The sequence below is a fragment of the Sarcophilus harrisii genome, chromosome 2 (assembly GCF_902635505.1).
Source record: "Sarcophilus harrisii chromosome 2, mSarHar1.11, whole genome shotgun sequence".
Classification (NCBI taxonomy): Eukaryota; Metazoa; Chordata; class Mammalia; order Dasyuromorphia; family Dasyuridae; genus Sarcophilus; species Sarcophilus harrisii.
This window is the reverse complement of record NC_045427.1, coordinates 333,598,226-333,620,324: the sequence shown is the minus strand read 5'-3', so window position 1 is coordinate 333,620,324 and position 22,099 is coordinate 333,598,226. Positions and strand designations below refer to the sequence as shown.

Genomic DNA, 22,099 nt, shown 5'->3' with positions numbered 1-22,099 from the left:
CAGGATTAAACATGTGCAAAAATGTTTGTAACAGCTATTTTTGTGGGTGGCAAAGAACTGGAAAATGAGCAGATGCCCATGAACTGGGGAATAGCTGAATAAATTTTGGCATATGAAAGTAATGGAATATCATTGTTCTATAAAATATGATGAACAGGCTGATTTTAGAAAAACCAGAAAAGATTTACATGAACTAATGCTGATTGACACAAGCAGAACGAGAAAAACATTGTACACAATAGCAAGTTTGTGCAATGAAAAACTACAACAGTTAGTTTAGTGATTCAAGGAAATCCCAATAAACTTTGGATGGAAAACACCATCTGCACCCAGAGAGAGGATTATGGATACTGAATGTGAATCAATACATGCTATGTTCAGTCCCCCCCTTTTTTTGTCTGTTCCCCCTCTCTCCCATTTTGTGGTTTTCCTTTTGTTCTGATTTTTTTTCCTCCCAACATGATTCACAAGGAAATACATTTTAAAAAATGCATGTACATGTATAATCAAATGTAAAATGTTTCTGCTTTTTTACTTATAACTAGGGAAAAGAAAAAAAGAAAAAAAATGAAAAGGTTAAGTCAGAGTGGGATACACAATTGCCTTAGTTAAGTAGAGGTAATCAATCCATGGGTTGTAAGGATTGTAAGGGCTATAGTTCCTTTGTAAGGGACATAGATCCCTATGGATCAATAAATAGCAAAAGAGACCGTTTTAGGTTTTTTGGGGAAATTTTTTTTTTCCAAACAATCTACTAAAGTCTACATGAGATTAGAATTATGTAGAGTTTTTTTTTTTCTATTTCCCTCAAAGTTTCTCAGTATCAGATTAAGGATGAAATCAACTTTATTGTGTAAAAGCTATATAATGTGTATAAAACTTTTTCATTAGAGGTTGTAAGCTTTATCATGAGAAAAAAGCATAGAATATCAGACTTTAGTTTCTAATCCAACTCTCTTTTATAGATGAGGAAATTTGAAGAGTCTGGGACTGGTAGAGTGACATAATGGAAAAAAGACCAAATCTGGAATCATAGGACCAAGGTTTTAATATTAAATGGGCTACCTATCACCTGTGACCTTGGCCAAAGATCCTTTGAGGCTCAGTTTCCTCATCTATAAAATGAGGCTGGACAGTATCATCTTCAGGGTTCTTTTCTAATTAAAATTCATAATACTATGGCTTATCCAATGTCACACAACTAGCTAATGGTAGAACCTGCAGTCAAATCTTCAGGTATCATGGGGACCAATGACACTATACATAACTCTTCTCAGAGATCATTATACTCATAGTTTAAAGATGATTTTTTCACTTACATGAACTGATGCTGAATGATGTGAGCAGAACATTTTACACAGTAATAATAAGATTATGTGATGATCAACTATGACGGACTTGGCTCTTCTCAAAAAAAGCAGCCTTGGGATGGAAATATCAATCATACCCAGAAAGAGAACGATGGAGACTGAACATGGATGAAACACAGTATTTTCACTTTTTTTGTTTTCTTTCTTTTTTGTGTTTTTTTCCCTTTTTAACCTGATTTTTCTTGCAAAACATGACAAATATGGAAATATGTTTAAAAGGATTGCATATTATTTTAATCTATATCAGACTGCTTGCTGACTTGGGGAAGGGTGAGATAAGGGAGAAAGGGAGAAAAATTTGGAACAAATAACAAAAATGGAGTGTTAGAAACAATCTTTATATGTATTTGGAAAAATAAAATGCTATTCAGAAAAAAAATAAAAATGATCTTTTCTCTGACTAACCAAAATCTCTCTCTTACATGAAGAAATGCTATTTCCCTCAATTCTCTATAGAAAATTGGATAGTTATAAAACTCAGTTTTTCCCAAAGTGGGGGGTATTAAAGGTGAAGCCTTGAAAATAAGGCAGACTAATGACCTGGAAATAACGATTTTAATGAAAGGGATAACAGCTTTGAACAGAAAAAGTTGTATTTTTCCAGGTAACATAGCAATTGTTTCTGTAATGGCAATAAACTGATACCAGAAGGGGTTAGCTAGTTCAGGAAATTCTATGGATCACTGTCTAGATCTGAAGAATCATGCGTCCCAATTTTTGAGCTCTATAATTTCACAATATTCTGCTTTACTTGACCTTATTTCTTTTTAATAAATAACAACTTGATCCAAATACCTGGGCAACTAGATGGCACAATGGATACAGTGCTGGGCCTGAAGTTAGGAAGCCATACCATATCTTTGAGAGGTTAAATCCAATTGTTTGGGAATTAGACACTTATTAGTAGTGAGTTGCCTCAGTTTTTTCATTTATAAAATAAACTAGAGAATGAAATGGCAAAACTCTTCAGGATCTTTGCCAAGAAAACCCCAAATGGGTTCATAAAAAGTCAGACATGAGTGGACAACAAAAAACCTCCACATACTTAACCTTTGTCTCTACCTTAAGTTAAAAGGAATAAAAAGAGTTTCCAGTATGGGTAAGGCAAAAACTGGTACAGGAGTCAGGTGATATGATATAGAAGCTCAAGTAACTAATAGATTTGAAGGCCAGAATAAAGCACCTTAAAATGACAAAATATGGAAGAGTTAACATGTCAGTGAGAATGTTTAAGATATATTATGGTTGATATACTTTTTCCTAGGAAAAAAACCCAAACTAGTCACTTAACTTTGAGATAATCCATAAGCTACCTATTTGCAAAGTGGAAACTCTACCAAATGAGACATCAATGTTTTTTTTGTTATTTTTTTTTTTTTTTTAAAGTCACAAAAGGATATGCTCCCTTCTCTAGGTATTACCATATGCAGGACTAGAGAACACCTAATGTCTATTTTTAACCTGCTATTTCAATCTCTGTTGGTATAGGGCTCATAGAACCAGTTTCCCTAACAAGGTACTAGAGGTTTTAAGAATTTATGAATAAAACTTATCTTTAATTGAACATTGTCCCACCATGTTTACTGGCAATTAATCATCAACAAATATTTATTAAGCATCTGATATATGCTAGAAAGTGTGAGATGCTAGGGATACAAAACCAAAAGGGAAACATTTCTTGCATTCAAGGAGCTAAATCTATCATGGGCATAAAAATATGCATAAATATACACAGAATAGAAAATAAATGGCAATTTGGAGAAGGAAAGCACTAAGAATAAAAGATGAAAAAAATACTAAGGAATAAAGGTTGGAAATAATCATTAATTCAGCTAGGCCCTTTGCAAATATGATCTCATATGAATTCACAACAACTTTAGGAGACAGGTGCTATCCCCATTTTATACTTTAGGAAACTAAGGCAGACAGAAATTAAGTAATTTACCCAAGATCATACGGTAAACACATATATGAAGCTAGATTTGAACTGAAGTTTTCTTAACTTCAGGCCAAACCCTCTATATTCTCTGAGTCATCTAGATAGTTGAGTGAAGAGATCAAGAAAAGATAAATATAGAAGATACTATCTGAATTGAATCTAGATTGGAAGTAAAGAATTTTATATTTTTGTTTTTTTGTTTTTTTTGCAAGGCAAGTGGAATTAAGTGACTTGTCCAGGGTCACAAAGCTAGTAAGTGCTATATGTCTGAGCCTGAATTTGAACTCAGGTCCTCCTGATTCAAGGGCTGGTTCTCTCTACGCTATGCCATTTAGAGAAATAAAGAATTTTAACAGAATGAGGTGATATAGGAGTGTATTAGCATGGAGGGATGGCCAGTGTAAAGGCATTTAGGTAAGAGATGGAGTGTCATTTGTGGGGAATAGAAAGGCCATCTGACTATATTATACAGTATAGTACTCTTTGGGATATTTCACCATATATGGAATATTAAAAACAGAGCAGGATTTGAAGGGCTTTAAAAGCTAAACAGAGTTAGTTTATATTTGAAACTAAAGACAAGAGGGAACCAGTGCAGTTTACTGAAAAGGTTAATATACATGATCAGATCCGAGTTTAAGGAAATCACATTGGCAGCAAGGTGGAAGATGTTCTGGAGTAGGGACAGAGAAGACCAATTAGAAGGAGTCAAGATTAATTCCTAGGTTGTAGGAAAACTAGAAGGATGATAGTGCCTTTGACAGAAAGGGGTTCAATTAAGGAGGGGTTTTGAGGTTGAAAAAAGACTATCAGATCTAGCATTAAGAGATCACTGGAAACTTTGGAGAGAACCTTTTCAGTAGAAATAAGGACACATGCTAGGACTGAAGTAACTGAGGGGAAAGGCAATGAATGCAGACATCTCTTGCTCCTCTCCCACTTCCTTGTTCCCCAATAATTTGGTAAAGAAAAGGAGGAGAGATCAAGGATAATTATTTGAGAAGATGGTATGATCTAATGAAGGATGAAGGAGACTTAGGCATGTTTGCAGATAGCAGGGAAAGATTAGTGGGTGAAACCTACCAGAAAATATAGGAGGACATATATAATAAAACTGGTCTTGGGGACAGTTGTTCAGATTCTTTATAGTAGTAAAGAAAATGGCCTCTATTTTGCAGAATATAAGATAAGGTCTTCAGATCAGAGGGGAAAAGGAGGGGGAAGTGTAGAAGCTTGAGAAGATAAGATAGTTCTGTGGCTAAAAAAAAAAAAAAAAAGCTAATCTATTAGGGAGGAATAAAAGGATTGCCTTGCTATAGTAAAGATTCGGCTGACACTAGAGGATATACATTTTTTGTGAATTCAGTCTGTACAGTTGCCTGATTTTTTTCAACAATGTTCAACAGAACATAAGCAGAAACATAGTAGAAGAATGTAGGAGTAATTCAAGGCTGAGAGTAATCCTTGGCAAGGTATAAGGGCCAAAGGATAGGAGAGTAGGTGATAATATGGTATTGAGTTGGTTAACTACAAGGTTAAAATTGGGAAAATAGGAAAATCAAGCTATAGTAGGGATAATGGTTTCAGAAGACAACAGCCTGAGGAAAAGAAAAAATGGAAGCCATGAGTGGATAAAGAATGACTTAAGAAGAAATGGAATGATAAGTAAATAGGAGATAGTATCAAATAGCAGTCCAGAGTTTGTGATCTTCGAAGTGGAACATCTATGGGTTTTGGGGAGATACTAAATAAGAACATCCTATATGGCTGAGGAAGAGTGAAAGAGTAGATTATGAGTCAGGACACTAAGGAATTAGGAGGCAAGAAATGGGAGTTGGGGAATGGAGGAGAAAAGAGAGTTAGGCACTAAACTCCCCAAGAAAAGAGAGAAAATGATTTGAGAACAACTGACAAACTCTAATCACTATTATTCTTTGAAAAACCATAGTAGAGTGATCATTGAAGGTAGAAAGGTTTTTGAATGATAGTGAGAGAAGGGATGGGGAAAAAAAAGGAGGAGAAAAAGAAAAGAGAGACAGGGTGGGAACAGAGTGGGAAGCTAAGGACGAAGAGGAAGAGACAGAAGCAGAGATATCTTAGTCTAACTTTGAGAAAGTGAAAAATAAAAAAAACTTGATTATGTCAGTAAACTCAAGAGTAAACTCCATGCCAAACATGGAAACAGAAAGGAAAGAATTAGAAAATTATTTTAATTTTACTCTTTATATTATATTAACTACATTATAGTTAGAGACTATGACTCCAACTATATACATACTATCAACTAGGACAGGATTTCTATATAAACAATGAGGTTCTTAACCTTTTTTTATGTTCTAGATTCCTCTGGCCTATGAAAAAGTCTAAAAATGTTTTTTTCATACATAAAAAAAAGATTACACAAAAAACCTGGAAATTGAAATAGTCATCAAAGTATTAAAAAAAAAAAAAAAGTTCATGGATGCCAGTTTAGAAACTCTTAAATTAATTAAACTAGAACAGAGATCAATACTGTCCAACTATAAATGGACAAGAAGGAAGTCTGTGTCTGTTTCTCTGGTGAAATTGTTTTAAGGATTAAGGGCAAATCTGGTAATATTTGAAATCATAATTATATGTAAAATAAATGTAAAACATTACCATATTTACATTGTAAAAGTACAAATATATGTAAAAATATGGTTCTAGCTGAATGGAAATAAGCAATGAAATTTTTAATGAGATTATTTCATGGAATTTTACTCACATTGAGAGATAGCTATAATTAAAATCTAGTAGTTTAGAAGGGATTTGCACTAGTATTATATTAACCTAGTAGCAATCAAAGTCGCTAGATTTGAGTGGACTTAATGAAAATTTCTTAGGCAGCAGTGTATAAGATGAACTGGCAGGCTAAGAGACTAGAATCAGTAAGAAAAATTAGGAGTCTGCTGCAATAATCTAGATAAAGCCTTGAAATAAAATGATACATAGCTTTAGTTAAGTTGAGAGAAGGGCTCAAGTACAAGAGATAATGAAAATTAAAATGCCAAGTTTTAACAACTGAATGGATGTGAAGGAGACTGAGGAATCTGAAAAAAGCTGAAGAAGGATGGTGGTGCCTTTGACAGAAATCTGTAATGGAAGAGGGGATTAAGGAAAAAATAATGAGTTATGATTTAGACATTTGAGTTTTAGAAATTTGATAAGTCGCCAGGACATCCAGTCAGAAATGCCCAAAGGCATGAGGTTCAGGCAAGAGATTTGGGCTAGATATACAAAACCGGACAATCATCTCCATGAGATGTCTCTCATATTTATATTTAAGATGTCAAACTCATGGGAGTGATGAGGTACCCAGAGAAAGAGAGAGGATATAAGAAAAGGGTCCAGGACAGAACCTAGGAAGTAGGATATGGATGAAGAATCATCAAAAGAGACAGAAAAAGAATAGTCAGATAAATAGAAAACCCCATGGAATTGAAGCACTATCAAATGCAGCAAAGTTTGAAAAAAACTCTTCCTTTTTACTTCCTCTACTCCTATGACCTACTCCTTCCCTATACTTTAGTCATATAAAGAGATGTTTACAACTTTGCTATTACCATCAAAAATGTTCTACTTTAAAGATCGGAAATTCTGAAATTCCTTTATCTGACTATAATCTACCATTACATCTTTATGCTTCACATACCTTTTCTCTTCCTTAACAGAACAATTAGTCTCCATACTCTTTACTACTCCCCTAGATGATCCCCGATTGGCTTCACTTTTCTCTTTCTCATCTTGATCTTATCTCGTCTCTTGTTTCCATTTTTCTGTACTTCTTCACACCCCACGAAACTCTTATGGATTATTCCTACCAAACAACTCTATACTCCTACTGCTGAGGGGTAAATCATGCACCTATGATGACTGGGTCCACTTTATATTTATGATAGTTCAATTCTATCGAGGCAATCTTTCAATTCTATTCTATCTTAACAATAATGTCTTAATTGACAAAATGAATAGCCTTTACTCAATCCTCATCATTACTGACCTTGTCTGCCTTTGACATTATCAATCATTCCCTTTTCTTTGAATCTTTTCTTTCTCATTTCTTTATCACCTCTCATGTATTTTGTACTAACTTCCTAACTGGTTTCCCTGCCTTGAGTCTATTTCTATCCCAGCACCCTACATACAGCTTCCAATATGATTTTCCTAAAGCATAATAAATCTAACTATGACATAATATTATGCAATAAATAACAATTACTTTATACTTCATACTGGGTCAAATATGAACACCTGCTTGGTATTAATAAACCTTTAGAACTTAGGTACAACTGGTCGTTTCCTCTTCAATAAATATTCTATGGTTCAAACTAGTTTTGTTGCTGTTTTTCATATATAATATTCCCTTTTCTATTTTACACTAGTGAGTACCCCTGTTTTATTCAAGCCTCAATTCAAGACCCATATTCTACATCTATATAAACCTCTTTGGTAATCTGATGAAGCCTATGGACCCCTTTTCAGAATGTTTTTAAATGCATAAACTAAAATACAAAGAAAACAAATTATACTGAAATCATTTTTGAAATACATTTTTAAAAATTCAGAAAATCCAGCTTAAAAACCCTTCTTTTACATGAAACCTTCCTTGAGGCTCCCAGTTGCTAATGCCTTCCCTCCCAAAACAATTTCCAATTTATTTTTCATATAATCTGTACATATTTATATGTATACATGCTATTCCCTTCAAAAAATGCAAGTACTTGAGGAACTATTTTCATTTTTGTTATTTTGTCCTCAGAACTTAGTACCATGAATGGTATATAATAGGAATTAAATGAATACAAGGTGATTGACTGAAGTACAAGCCTAGAAAGGTGGCTAGAACCAGATTATCATATATGAACATTAGGTCTTAAGGTTAGAAGAGTGAGCCTCTAAGACTTAGAATATGTAATAAGCACAGAAAAGAGATCCACTACTCTTAAGTAGTTAGGTACTGCTTATATAGCAATAATAAGAGCTAACATTTATATAGCACTTTAAGGCTTGCAAAACACTTGATATAGAATATATCTGCAAAGCAGGTGTTATTATTTATCCATTTTGCAGATGGAGAAACTGAAATTGAGATTACAAGACTTGCCCAAAGCCATACAGCTAAGTATCTAAGGCAACATTTGAATTCAGATCTTCCTAAAAGTTGATGTAAAGGGAGAGTCTGGGTGCTAGATGGAACAATGTTTCTTTACTTCCACAAAGACGCAAGTGATCAAGCGGGGAATCTGATTCAATGTCATTTTCTCCCCTTACACTAAAGGCAGAAAGATTTGTGCAGGGAATAGAAAGTCTCCTTTTCCTCTGGGAGATGAAATCAGAATGAGATTGAATCCCATGATAAGATATTTCTCTTCTTCCCAAGGGAAGCCAAAAACTAGGCAAGAGACTTAATGTGATAGAATGGCATTCTTCCCCCTTACTCTTTTCTGGACACTGCAGTGAAAAGGGAAAAAAAATTCAGAGTTGTCTTCATATTTAGACCAAGGTGTGACTATCTTTGTTTTGGACCTTCCTAGAAGTTTCTATGTTAATATAACTTTATGCTTTTATGGGGTGGGAGTAGAGGCGCTTTTAAATTAATTGTTGTAGTGGTCCTGGAAGGAAACTAAATAGTTATACCTCATCTGTCAAGAGGCTGGAATTATCCTATCATTTTGGAGCAGAAAATAGATAGAAAAAACTAAATAAAACATACTCCCCATGTCACAAATCAATTCTGGCAACATTCATATACATTCTTACCTAGCAAAGTCATGACTCAAAGGTGCATGAGATATGAAAATGTATTTGAAAAAAGGATCCAGCCTCCTCTGACTTCCTAAATACAGTTCATGGATAATGCTACTGCTCAGACCTAGACTATAATTCGAAACAAGGATTTGCTGAAATTACCACATAGATGCATGAATTCTCAAGGATCAGAAAACTGAGAAATTAGGGATCAAAAAAGTACTTGGAATCATCCAAGTACTTCCTTGAAATTTTTGATTTGAAATAATGCTATTTCTTCTATTCCTAATACATTTTATAGCACTAGATTTAAGCACTATGTACCTATATTTTTATTCCACTTCTAAATCACAAATATGTTTAACTTAATGTTGATGTTCCCTCAAACATACAGGACTCTCAGTTTCTCAAGTTAAATTATCTATATACATTAGTGGTATCCAAATGTTTTTTAAAGTAAAATTGTTTTGAGGATGGACACTCAATAAATGTATTTTTATTTATTTATATTTGTAAATTCATAATATTACAAATTACATACTTAAACTATTGGGCTACACTAAGAATTTTAAAAAGGATGAATTAATGATGAGATAATATTTGATCCTAGTTAAAAGGGAGTCCTTGGAGTTTATCCAGTAGGAGTGTGAACTGGTAAGACCTGAACTTTAATCATCACATTTCTAGAGCTGAAAGAGGCCTTCTAGTTCAAATCCCTCATTTCACAGATAAGGAAACTAAAGCCAAGGGAGAATATGTATGTTAGCCAAAGTTAAAACTTTACCAACTGTATGAAAGATAAAATCAATTTGAGAGGAAAGAGACTAAAGGCAGGGAAATGAATTAGGAAACTTCTACAATAGTCCAAGTGAGGTTTAATTAATTAAAATCTGAACTAGGCTGGTGGCCAAGGCCATGTAAGTAGAGAGAATGGGACAGAACTGAGAGTTATGGAGGTAGAAATTACAGAATTGGCAACTAACTACTGGATATAGGGTTGTGAGGCAGAGTAAGGAGTCACAAATATCATTGAAGTTGTGAATCTATGTGACTTGAAGGATGTCAGAGCCCTCTATGCTAAATGGGAAGTAGGAAGAGGGGTGGTTTTAAAAAAAGATAAGGTAATGAAACCTGTGACCATTCATGTCTACTCATTTTGTGTGACTATCCCGCCCAAAAAAAGAAAAAAGGAGAAATCCAGATTCTTACTCACCATTCACATCCTGGCGAAGCGATGTTTGTCCTCTGGGAAGTGCCTATTTCTGCTGCTACATGGTTATTTAGGGGCCCTTGATGTGGGAATGTGAGAAAGCAGTAGTCTCTCTATGGTACCTGTATGGCTATAGGTACCTGCGAAGTTCACAGATTAGAACAGCCTTGAAGAGCCGAGGCCTGACTTTGAAAGGAGAATATTGGGACCTTGTACCATGGAAGATTAGGTTGAATAGGACAAATTGTGACACTGGGTTAGTAGTGGCCTTACCAGAATTAAGTGCCATGTTTAACATGTTCTGTGAGTGAGATGACCCATCTACCCATTTTCTACTGTCTTATCACAGACACCTTGGGCAGTCAGACCACAGCTTCCACTTTGGATATTGATCAACATTTTCACTCCATTTCATTAACCTCCCATAATGGCCACACTTTAGGTCATATTCACTGTGCCTACAGCAGTTATTCCAATCTTAGTATCTTAGAATCCCATATGCTAAACCCCTAGCAGGAGAAGATCTATCTTATATTATTGAGAAAAATCAATGACACCTACAACAGGCTGTCCCCTCTCCCCTACTGCATCTGTAAACTCCTCTTCCTTTGCTATATGTGTTGTAGGAAGAAGTAGACCTTTTCCTTGCTACAGCCAACCTCTTTATTCGGGTCAATGAACTTGATTTTTCCTCCCTTCAAGCTCCTATTTTTTTAAAATGTTAGTTTCATTTCTTTACTCCTCAAACCTTTCTGATCCTCTATATTGAAACTGTTTGCTTTCAGCAATTTTTGCTACTGCTGAACATTCCTTCTTCCTATATACATGTCTAACTCTCTTGGGTTCTGAAATGTATTCTTTCCTGATTCTCTTGTTAGCTTAAGTGTCTGTTGCATTTTGTTAGCTTAAGTGTCTGTTGCATTGCAGTCTCTTTTGATAGATTATTATTCATGCCCTGCACTGATTGGAATGTTTTATTCTGGGAATTTTTTATTTATATTGTGAGTTGGTGATTTCATGAGCAATCATAGATTTAATTTGTTCTATATGGATGACCACAAATCTTTATTTGGCTCCAGTTTTATTCCTAAAATTTATGCTATAAAATTTATTCCTAAAAAGTAATGCTAACACTCTCTAATCTCTGCTAGGAGATTACATTAGCATGTGTAATTTAATATATCCCAAACTGAACTCAACAAAATTCCTTCTAAATTTCGTCTTTCCCATTTTGAAGGGCATACCTATCATTTCAGGGATAGAAGGGTAAAGATTTAAAATAATCTTTAGCTTTCTCTTTATTCTCCCAATCTTGATTGAGTTACTTTATTCTCATTGCCTTCCCACCATTTATATGCTTTACAAATGGCTGAGGAAAAAAGGAAAGCAAAAGGTAAAGAAGAAAAGGAAAGATAAATCCAACTGAATGCAGAATTCCAGAGAATGTCAAGGAGAAATATAAAGGTTTTCTTAAATGAATAAATAGAAGAAAATGACAGGAAAGGCAATAGACCACTTCAAGAAAATTATAGATATCAAGGAAACATTTCATGCAAAAATAGGCATGATAAAAGACAAAATAATAGGAACTTAATAGAAACAAGAGATTTTAGAAGAGAGGCATGAATAAAAAAAAAATGTGAGAAAAATCTTAACATCACTAATCATGATGGTGTGGTTACTGATCTAGGGCTAGATATCCTAGAGAATGAAGTGAGCCTTAGGAAGCATTGATAACAATAAAGTTACCAGAAGTGACAAAATTCCAGCTGAGCAATAGCTAAAACCCTAAAAGATGATGCTGTTAAAGTGCTTCATTCAATATGCCAGCATATTTGGCAAACAACATTGGCCACTAGACTGGAAAAGATCAGTTTATGATCCACTCCTAACAAAGGGCATGGCCATCTAATGTTCAAATTACTGAACAACTGCACTCATTTCACATGCCAGCAAGGTTATGCTCAAGATTCTGCAAGCTAGGATCCAACAATATGTCAATCTAGAATTACGAGAGGAGCAGGCTGGTTTCTGAAAAGGCAGAGAAATTGGTGAACAAAATGTCAATATTCACTGGAGTATGGAGAAAGCAAGGAAGTTTCAAAAAAAAAATCCGCTTCACTGACTATATTAAAGCCTTTCACTGAGTGGATCACAACAAAATGTGGCATGTCCTTAAAGACATGAGAGTAACAGATTATTTAACTTTTCCTCTGAGGAACCTATATGCAGGCCAGGAAGCAACTGATTTGTTCAAGACTGGAAAAGGAGTATGACAAAGCTATATTGTCATCTTATTTAACTTATATACAAAGTACATCTTGTGAAATGACAAGCTGGATGACTCAAAAGCTGGAATTAAGGTTGCTGAACAAACTCATATGATTACCACTATGATGGCAGAAAAGTCAAAAGGAATTACAAAGCCTCTTGATGAGAGTGAAAATAAGAGTGTAAAAGCAGTCTTTAAACTTAAAATCAAAAAACCTAAAATCTTGGCAACTGATCATAACATTTTCTGGCAAACAGAGGGAGAAGAATGGAAGCAGTGTCAAATTTTATATTCTAGGATTCAAAAATTACTGCAGAAGGCAACTCCAGCCATGAAATTAAGACATACATTTCTTAGAAGGAAAACTATGACAAAGCTGCATAGCATAATACTAAAAAACAGAGATATCATCTTGCCAATAAAGATTCATATAGTTAAAGTTAAAAGGTTTTTCTAGCAACCATATATGGCTGTGTGAGTTGAAGTATAAGGAAAGTTGGATGCCACAGAATCAACACTTTTTAATTATGATCCTGAAGAAGATTTTTGAGAGTCCTTTGGACAGCAAGAAAGTCAAATCAGTCAATACTTAAAACTAATTCATGCTATTCACTTGAGTTGAAGCCAAAATTTAAATACTTTGGCCATAGAATGAGAAGATGGGACTCACTGGAAAAGTTCAAAGGCAAAAGAAAAAGGAAATGGTGGAGGATGAGATGACTAGATAAGTGTCATGGAAACAAAGTATGTGAACTTGGACATTTTGAGAGAGAGAAAATAGAAGGGCCTGTCATTCCACAGGGTAACAAAAAGTTGGATACAACTGAACAAGTAAACAGCAACTTAATTACAAGTACATAGCAACTTAATTTAGGCTCTGATTTATCTTCTCTTGTATACACTATTGTGATAGCTCACTGATCCCACTGTTTCTAATCTTTCCTCTCCAACTTAATCTCCAGTTTGCCTTCCATGAACCTATCAAACCAATATTACTTAGTCATTAATGATAAAATCTCCAGTGGCTCTCTATAACATCTGGAATAACATAAAATTTTCAGCCTGACATTTAAAGCTCTTATGAGTCTAATCCCAACACATTTCTTCAAAATTATTTCAAGTATTATTCCTCCCTTTCATGTTCTCTTTAGCCAAAGGACCACAATGATTTATCTTCCAACTCAACATTTTTAGTCCTACTATACTTCCATGCATTCCCTGTGGGGAAAATTTCAATATAGAGCTGCCCAGTTCAACAAAACAAATTCCTATATTAGCCATGTCTTTTACTATTAAGTTTGTCAACTTTCTATGAGGAAATGAATGGCTTGTTTCATCTTCATTACTTTTGGTTTGTAATTTTATTGATCGGAGTTCTAACATCTTTCAGAGTTGTTTATCCTGATAATTACCATGGTATAAACTACTCCCCTACTTCTGTTCATGTTGCATCAATTCATAAGGATCTTCCATTTCATCTCTTATGATACAATTTTTTATTCCACTGAATTAATAACATAAGTTTAGCTGTTCTTCAATGTAAGAACACACCCTTAGTTTCTAACTTTTGGCTACACACACAAAAAAATTGCTATAAATATTTTTGTACATATAGATCCCTGCCCCTCTTTCAAGTTGTAGGACAAATTCTGTTATCACTGAGATAACTGTGGTTTGGCAATATTCCAGGAATAGTTCCAAACTATTTTCTAGAACAGGGATCCATTCATACCTCCACCAATAGTGGAGTAACTCCAGTCCCTCCAACATGTATTAATCTGACAGATGTGAAGTAGAACATAAATCCTTTGGTCATTGTCTAATGACTTGGTTTTATAAATTTGAATATAAATCTTTATTCATCATGGAAATGAGATTAAAAAAAAAAAGTCACAAAATTATTTTCCTAATCACTTCTGAAGAATTTTTAGAATCTTTTCCATTTCCCTTTTGATTTTTTTCTTCATTAGATTTGTGTCAAAACATTTTAATTTTATAATCAAAATTACTCATTTTATCTTGACTAATCCCTTCTATCCTTGGTTTAGCATGTGTAAGGAATCTTAGTGAATAAAGAATATTAAGTAAGTCTCAGTCATATCTTTTGTGTAACTTTTAGATGAGAACATAAGTTATCTGATAGAATTCTAGGAAACGAACAAAATTGGAAAGCCATCCTTTCTTATGCATTAATCAATGAATAGCCTTTATTTGTAGGCCTGTGTTTACCCTGGAAACCTAGCCAGTTCCTTGAGTAAACATGATCCTCCTAAAGGAATGAATAAATATTCTTCTTGGTGGGTCTTTAATGATGCAGTATCTAAATGAGGCTGCTATGTCTCAAAAGTCATGTATCAAATGAGAATACTTAGCGTAATGCCATCTTTGTTCTCACTCTATAAAACCCCTCAGTGGAAGAAGATTTTGAGGATTTGAGCTAGAAAGTCTCGTACAAACTTCTCTAGTAAGGGCTCCCACTCGAGACTGAATACCTGTGACCATAAGTCCTGTTAGCCAAGTAATTCAGATATTGGTGCTTCCTCGGAGTGATGATGTATGTAGTTTGTTAGTTATAGTGGCCACTGTGTTTGTTAATTGTGTATTATTTTTGTACTATGAGTTTCCTTTTCTCATATCTTATTTAAATCAAGATTCTGGGCAGTAATAAACTTGTACTCACCCTCTTTAAGATTGTCTTTTGAATGTAAATTCTGTACCTTAGATTAATTTTACACCATGAACTCTTTCCTAATCTATAAACTTGAAAAGTAATTTCTTTGCTTTGTAAATGACATGACATTCTCCTCCATTTAAAACTTATCTTGGTTTATGGTATCTACATCTAATTTCTTACACTTTAATGTCTAGTTTTCCCAGTAGTTTGTATCAAATAGTGAATCCTTCCCCCAGTTAACAGTGGTCTTTGGGTTTATGAAACATTAAGTTACTGTGTCTATGTGTTGTATACATTCCATTCAATGATTTCATCATTTCTTATGCCAGCAGTAAATCTTTTTTTAAACAATTAGTGCTTTGTAGTATAAGTTGAGATATGGTACTGCTTGACCCTGTTCTTTTCCTCCCCCCAGGTCCTCCTTCCTCCTCCTTGCCATTATCACCCTTGATATTTTTGACCTTTTCTTTCTCCAAAGGAATTTCATTTATCAATTTTGCCATCTCTATGAAATATTCCTTTGGGAATTTCTTTGGTACAGCACTGAATAAGTAAATTAATTTATGATGTATTATAATTTTTGTTGCATTTGCTTAATCTGTTCACAAACAATAAATGTTTCTCTAATAATTTAGGCATATCTTCTGCAAAAAACAGTTTTATAGTTATATGTATATTGAACCTAACTATCAGTGGATCTAAAATAAAAGCAAGCAGCTTTTGTAGATACTGTAAATGGATTTTCTCTTTCTAGCACTTTTTGGGGATTTGTGTGTGTGTGTGTGCTTTAAGTATGTATAAAGGGATTATTTACATGTATTCATTTTATAGTCTACAACTTTGCTCAACTTATTGTTTCAAGTAATTTTGTTTTAGTTAACTATCTAGAGTTGTTCTAAGTATACTACCATATATCATCTACAAAATATATTCATTTTATTTACTTTCTGCCTTTCCTTATTCCCTTAATTTTTTTTTTCAGGGGTGGTGGTGGTGGTATTATTGTTATGGTTAGCATTTCTACCACTATGTTAAATAGCAGGACTGGTAATTGATGCTCTATTTGCTCTATTCCTGTTCTTACTGGAAACATCTCTTACCTTTTCTCAATTATATAATGTATGCTCTTGGATTTAGATAATTTAAAAAAATATATTAAGAAGAGATTCATTTTATTCCTAAGATTTCTAGAATCTTTAAGAGAAATTATGGTTAGATTTTGCCAAAAGCCTTTTCAGTTTCTATGGATAAAATAATATAATTTTTATTATTAACATAGTCTATTATATTTATAGTCTGATTCCTTATGCTAAATCAATCTTGAATTCTTGGCATAAATCTTATCTGATCATAGTATATAATCTTTCTAAAATGTTATTATAGCTTATTTCCTAACATTTTTAAAAACAATTTTGTGTTAAGAGCATTAGCCAGTAGTTTTCTTTCTTTGCTTTGTCTCCTGGATTAGGCATCAAGACCAGATTAGTATCTTAGAAAGAGATTAACAGGATGCCAACTGTTATTCATGTAAACAATTTATGTAGTATTGGAATTAATTATTCTTTGAAACTATGATAGTATGAATCTAAATGGTTCTGAAATTTTTTTCATTGACAATTCTTTTATGGTTTAATTTCTATTCTTATTATCAAAGTCCAGGGTCCAGGGGTAGAATCGAAGTTCCAATAGGATAGGGATTAGGAAGATATCCAAAATGCAGGTGGCATAGTTTGGAAATAGCCAAAAAATGACTTGTTAAAAATTTAAAGAGCAGAGCAAGATCATTTGTCATCTGCAGCACTCATTTATGTGCAGCTAAACCAAAGGAGTGTTTTCACTATGTGGGGGTGTGTCATCCTCTGTTAGGGTCAAAGGACAAAGGTCAAGCCAGAGCAAGCAGGAAGTAAACAAGCGAGAAATGCTAGAGATCCTCAGAAGTAATTTCTATGAGCAGAGACCGTCTCATGGGTGGGAATTCTGGTTATAGTGAGATAGCTTCATTAATAGGAGTGTCTCCTTCTATGATTGGCTGTGCATGTGACCTCACAGACCTATATAAGTTCTCTGAAGGAAGAACTGTCTTCTTTAATCCTGGAGCAGCTGAGAGGTTGGAGGCAAGTAGTGAACACATGGGTCTCTCAAAGGCCTGATGTTCACGTGGAGTTGACAAGAGGTCAGGGCAGAATGTGAGCAAGCGAATAAAAGACTTTTAAGCTTATATGTGGCTGTTCTTAAGCACGCTACAGGTTTTAAAACTACAGTTTGTGAAACTGTAGGAAGAGACCTCTGAACACCTTAGAACTAGATAAGTTGGGTAAAATTGGTTTATACACTGCAAAAGTCAGTGGCCAGAGGATTCTCTTCAGCCAAAGTAGTACTAGCGCATTTGCAAATGAAGTGACTGCCCAGGGTCAAGCATTTTTTTTTTTTTTTTTACAATCCTCTAGAGCATATTTATTTCTATTATCTAAATGGATAAACTGAATTTCCTCAGATTTTTCATAGTCTGGAACAATGTGATGTATACCGTATATTTGTGAATAAGTTCTGTAAAGTCCCACCACCCAAAATGAATATTTCTGTTTGAACTTTGCAAAGAACTTCTTCCAGGTCCAAAATGGGCCCCCTGCATAAGCACTGGGATCCCTGGCTTTTCATTTTATTTGACATTAATATTCATCTAAATGCTTAAAAACAAAAGAATTGTCATGATCATACTTGTCTGAATCTCAAGTATATGTTTAATGAATATGTAGGCAGGTGCTCTGTGTGAAGAGAGCCTTAAAGGTAGTATTTTGTTCTACTGTGGCAATAAAGAAAAAAAAAATACAAAGCAGAATCATACTACCCCAATTTTCCAATTATTTGACAATAAAGATGTAGTCTGCTATAGAAAATGGTCAGTGAAAACCTGCTTGTTCTTATATTATTCCTCCTGCCCACCATTTATATACTCTCTGTATATGTCTAGCACCATAGCTAGAGGCTATGGGAGCTGACAACCTTCACTAGTCCTGAATGGAAAAACAAAAGACGGTCTCAACAGTACAATGCATTAAAAGAATCTAACTATTAAAGGAACCACAAACAGCTCTTTGTTCCAGAATGTTGGATGGATTCTGTACAATGAATTTTAACAGCATTTAGGTAGCATAGCAGAAAAAGTTTTGGGACTTGGAATCTGGAAGACCTGAGTTCACTACTCCAGTATCTTGACAAGAAAATCCCAAGTGGGATCATTAAGAGTTAGATATGACTGAACAATAATAAATTTCTTTCTGATATTTGATTTTTAAATAGTCTAATTTTCTTTTGCTAATGTGAGTATTTCATATTTTTCTAAGTATTCATATATTTCTGCTAAGTTATCAGCTTTGCTAACACATATTTGGGCAAAAGTTTCTGATAATATTTTTCCTCTTCAACTGTTTATAAATTCTCAAACTGCGTTTTTTGATCTTTATTTAAAAATCAGGCTTAAATGTCCATGGGGTTTTCTTAGCAAAGATGCTGGAGTGGTTTGCCATTTCCTTCTCCAGTGGATTAAGGTAAACAAAAGTTAAATAATTTGGTCAGAGTTATACAAGTTATCTGAAGCTGGATTTGAACACAGGTTTTACTGACTTGAAGCCTAGTACTCTTTCTACTAAGCTACCTAGCTGCTTCCAATCTCTCTCTTTTTTTTTTAAAACATGAGAATTTCTACTTTGTTCTTAGCTGAGGATTCCTGATTCATAGCTTCTGTTCTGGTTTTGAATTGCAAGGGCAATTGATTTCCCCTTAGAATGGCATGGTACAAGTTTTGGTATATTATCCCATTATTGTCATTTTCTTTAATGAAGTTTTCTATTGTTTTTACAATTAGAATATTTAGTCTCATTCCAGTGCTCAGCTCTGACATCTTCTCATACATAAAGATTTCTTGATTCCTACTGTTTTCTCTCTCCTCAAATTATCTTGATTTAGCTACTAGTATAATGTTATATAATTGAATCTAGGTAACATGGGGGCAGGGATTGCTATTAAGATATTATCTCAAAGACATTACTGTTTTAATACAATGTACTTTGAAAACACAATCTCATCTCCTTTAATTTTTCTGTGGACTCTGGATTCTTGCCTTCTCAAGAACAACTGGAATTATCACAGCCTTAGTGACTTGATAGGTCACATCACTGGAATGATACAATCAATTCCTATGCAGAAGAAGCCTTCAGTCTGATGATAGTCAAGACCATGGAGGACTCTCAGCCAAGACTGGAAAGGTTACTCAAATAGTTTCTGGGCAAAGCATATATCAACTTTTGCACTCTAGAAAGAACTATGTAAATTGCCAAATTGATCTTCTACAATACTAGTCTCTAAGCTATTCCTATAAGGGATATGTGTTGGGGATGGAAATGGGAGAGTGGTGAGTGAACCCTTAGGGAGCTCTAGCATAAGCCTAAAAGGCACGAGACCAACCAATCAACAATAATCAATAATTTTTTTTCCCAGAAACAAGCAAATTATAATCTCAATTTTTCCTATATCTCAGCCAAAGCCCTCGTCCTTTTAATTTGTTCATATTATTTCTGTACATGTCTAGGTTCCTCTATTTCCAGTTCTAATCAGACATTTTTTTCCTGGGATTCTTTTACTTTGAAACCTCAGCCAAAATTTTAATTCTACTATTAGAATCATACAATCTTTGAGCAGGAAGGGACCTCATAGATCCCTAAGTAACACCTGACACAAGGGTTACCCAGCTTCTACTTGAATGCATCTGAAAATCTATGACTTCTGAAGTAGCCCATTATACTTTTGGAGAGCTCTAATTTTTTGACATTTATTCTTTATATTTGAATGAAATCAGCCTCTGCAAATTCCTGTTTCCACCAGAGTTTCTACTTCCTCCCGATTTTTGTAATGGTTAAAGAAATTAAGTCTAATATCTTATCTACATGATAGATAGCGCTTTGAATACCTGAAGACAGTAATATTCCCCTGAAGTCATCTCAAAAACTAAACAGCCTCAGTTCCCTCATTATACTTTCACTGATACTATCCTCATGTCTGCACCATTTCTTGAAGCATTTTCTCTGAATTAAATGAGCTATTTGAAGTTAATTTAATATGTTTTTGCATTGTGAACAGTTGTAACTGTGAATGTTAGAGTTCCTAGAAGTTGTAAAGAGGTCTTCTTGCACATTAACCTCAAGAATGAAGTCTATGGCATATATTAAAACTGGAATACAATGCATATTCATTACTATCTAAAGGCAAGGAATGAAGCTTCCTATGTGAGTAGACCCTCAGAGTTCACTTAACCTGATCTGCAATAAGTTCTGTTTGTATTGAGTTCCCTGTAAATGTAAATAGTCCAAATAATTTTTGGAAGACGCTCCTAATTCACCCACCCATACCATCCTCAAAGACTCTGGTAATCTTTTTTCATCCTTAAACCTTTTGGATCACAACCATTGCCTTATTTCTGTGGGTATATATAAGCAGGTGGTAGAGGCCAAAAAAACTCTAAAAATTTTCAAAGGAAAAATTTCTATGCAAAAGATAAATATATTCTTCAGATGGGGGCAGATCAAATGCCTGAGAATGAATCATCTCAGGTAACACAGAGAACTACAAGGCAAATCTAAAAAGCCTGTAAAGCCCTGACTCTGCACCATGTTAGTTATCCATTTCAGCATTGTCCTATGGGAATTTGGATACTAAGCTTACTATCATAGCTACAACCTCCAGCTGTTTTCCTGTAATAGAGGGTGTAAAGTGTGCAAGGAGGACACTCTATCAAAGGTATGCCCACAAAAAGTCCCCAAGAAATGCTCAGGGTATCCCAGGAATTTACCTGATATTAAAAGTCTAATCTCTTAAAAGATTCATCACTTTCTAAGTAACTTAAGTATTAACCTGCTTAACATATATATTAGTTGGTAAAAAAGGAAGATACTCCACCTGGCATCTCACATTAGAAGCATCAAATAAAAGATGTTTAGAGCCACACTGTGAGAAGACCTTAGGAACTGGCATGCAGGAGTGAAGAACATGCCAATCATTCATATCACGATGATGATGTGGGCACATACACAACAGAGAGGCAGGTAGGTAGGCAGGCAGCTATGCATACTGGCAACCCCTCCAGCACAGCACGCTGCAAACAGCACACAGACAATATCCTTTTTGAAATGGTCCACATGAGCATGAGGGATTTGTTTATTTGATTTTTGAAGCCTAGAATTCCTTTGGGTTATGTTTGCTCATTTTAAGGCCAAGGTGAAAATTCCTGTAATTCTCTGATGAAAACTATTCCCCAAAATTCTTATCTACTCCCTGCCTACTGACATCTATCTATCTATATATAGATATATATATCTATATCTATGTATATAGATATAGATATATCTATATATCTGCAAAAAGGCCCAGTATTAAAATAAAGTTCTATGTCTATATGACCAAGGTCAGTGTGCTTGAAAATTATATATATATACACATACATATACATATATACACACACAACAGGCTTACTTGGCCTTCCCAGAGAGAGGATGACCTTTGGCCCTGAAGCCCACCTTTGGCAGATACCAGATGTCTCTGAGTTTCCCAAAGGCAAGCCAGGGTTGTGTCAGCTGGAATGAACGGGAAGCTCCCAATGCAGTAGATAAGCCTGTGGTCTTAAAATGGCTGTACATGGGACTTATTTAGCCTTCCTGGCATTCTACCAGTCAAGTAAAAATGATTAAGAGTGACAAACTAACCTCAAGAGACCATAGGGTAAGTAACTTATTCTCCAGTCTGGGAGAGGTTCCCTGGTAATGGCTATTTAGTTGCCTAGCAAGTATTTTGGCTTCAGAGAAGTAGTTACCTT

The 22,099-nt window shown here is 34.5% G+C and overlaps 1 protein-coding gene across 10 annotated transcripts in view; it reads right to left on the bottom strand.

Moving 5' to 3' along the window:
* MTA1 (metastasis associated 1) overlaps window positions 1-22,099 on the bottom strand; it is a 243,965-nt gene that overhangs the window by 10,977 nt on the left and 210,889 nt on the right. The window lies entirely within an intron of this gene.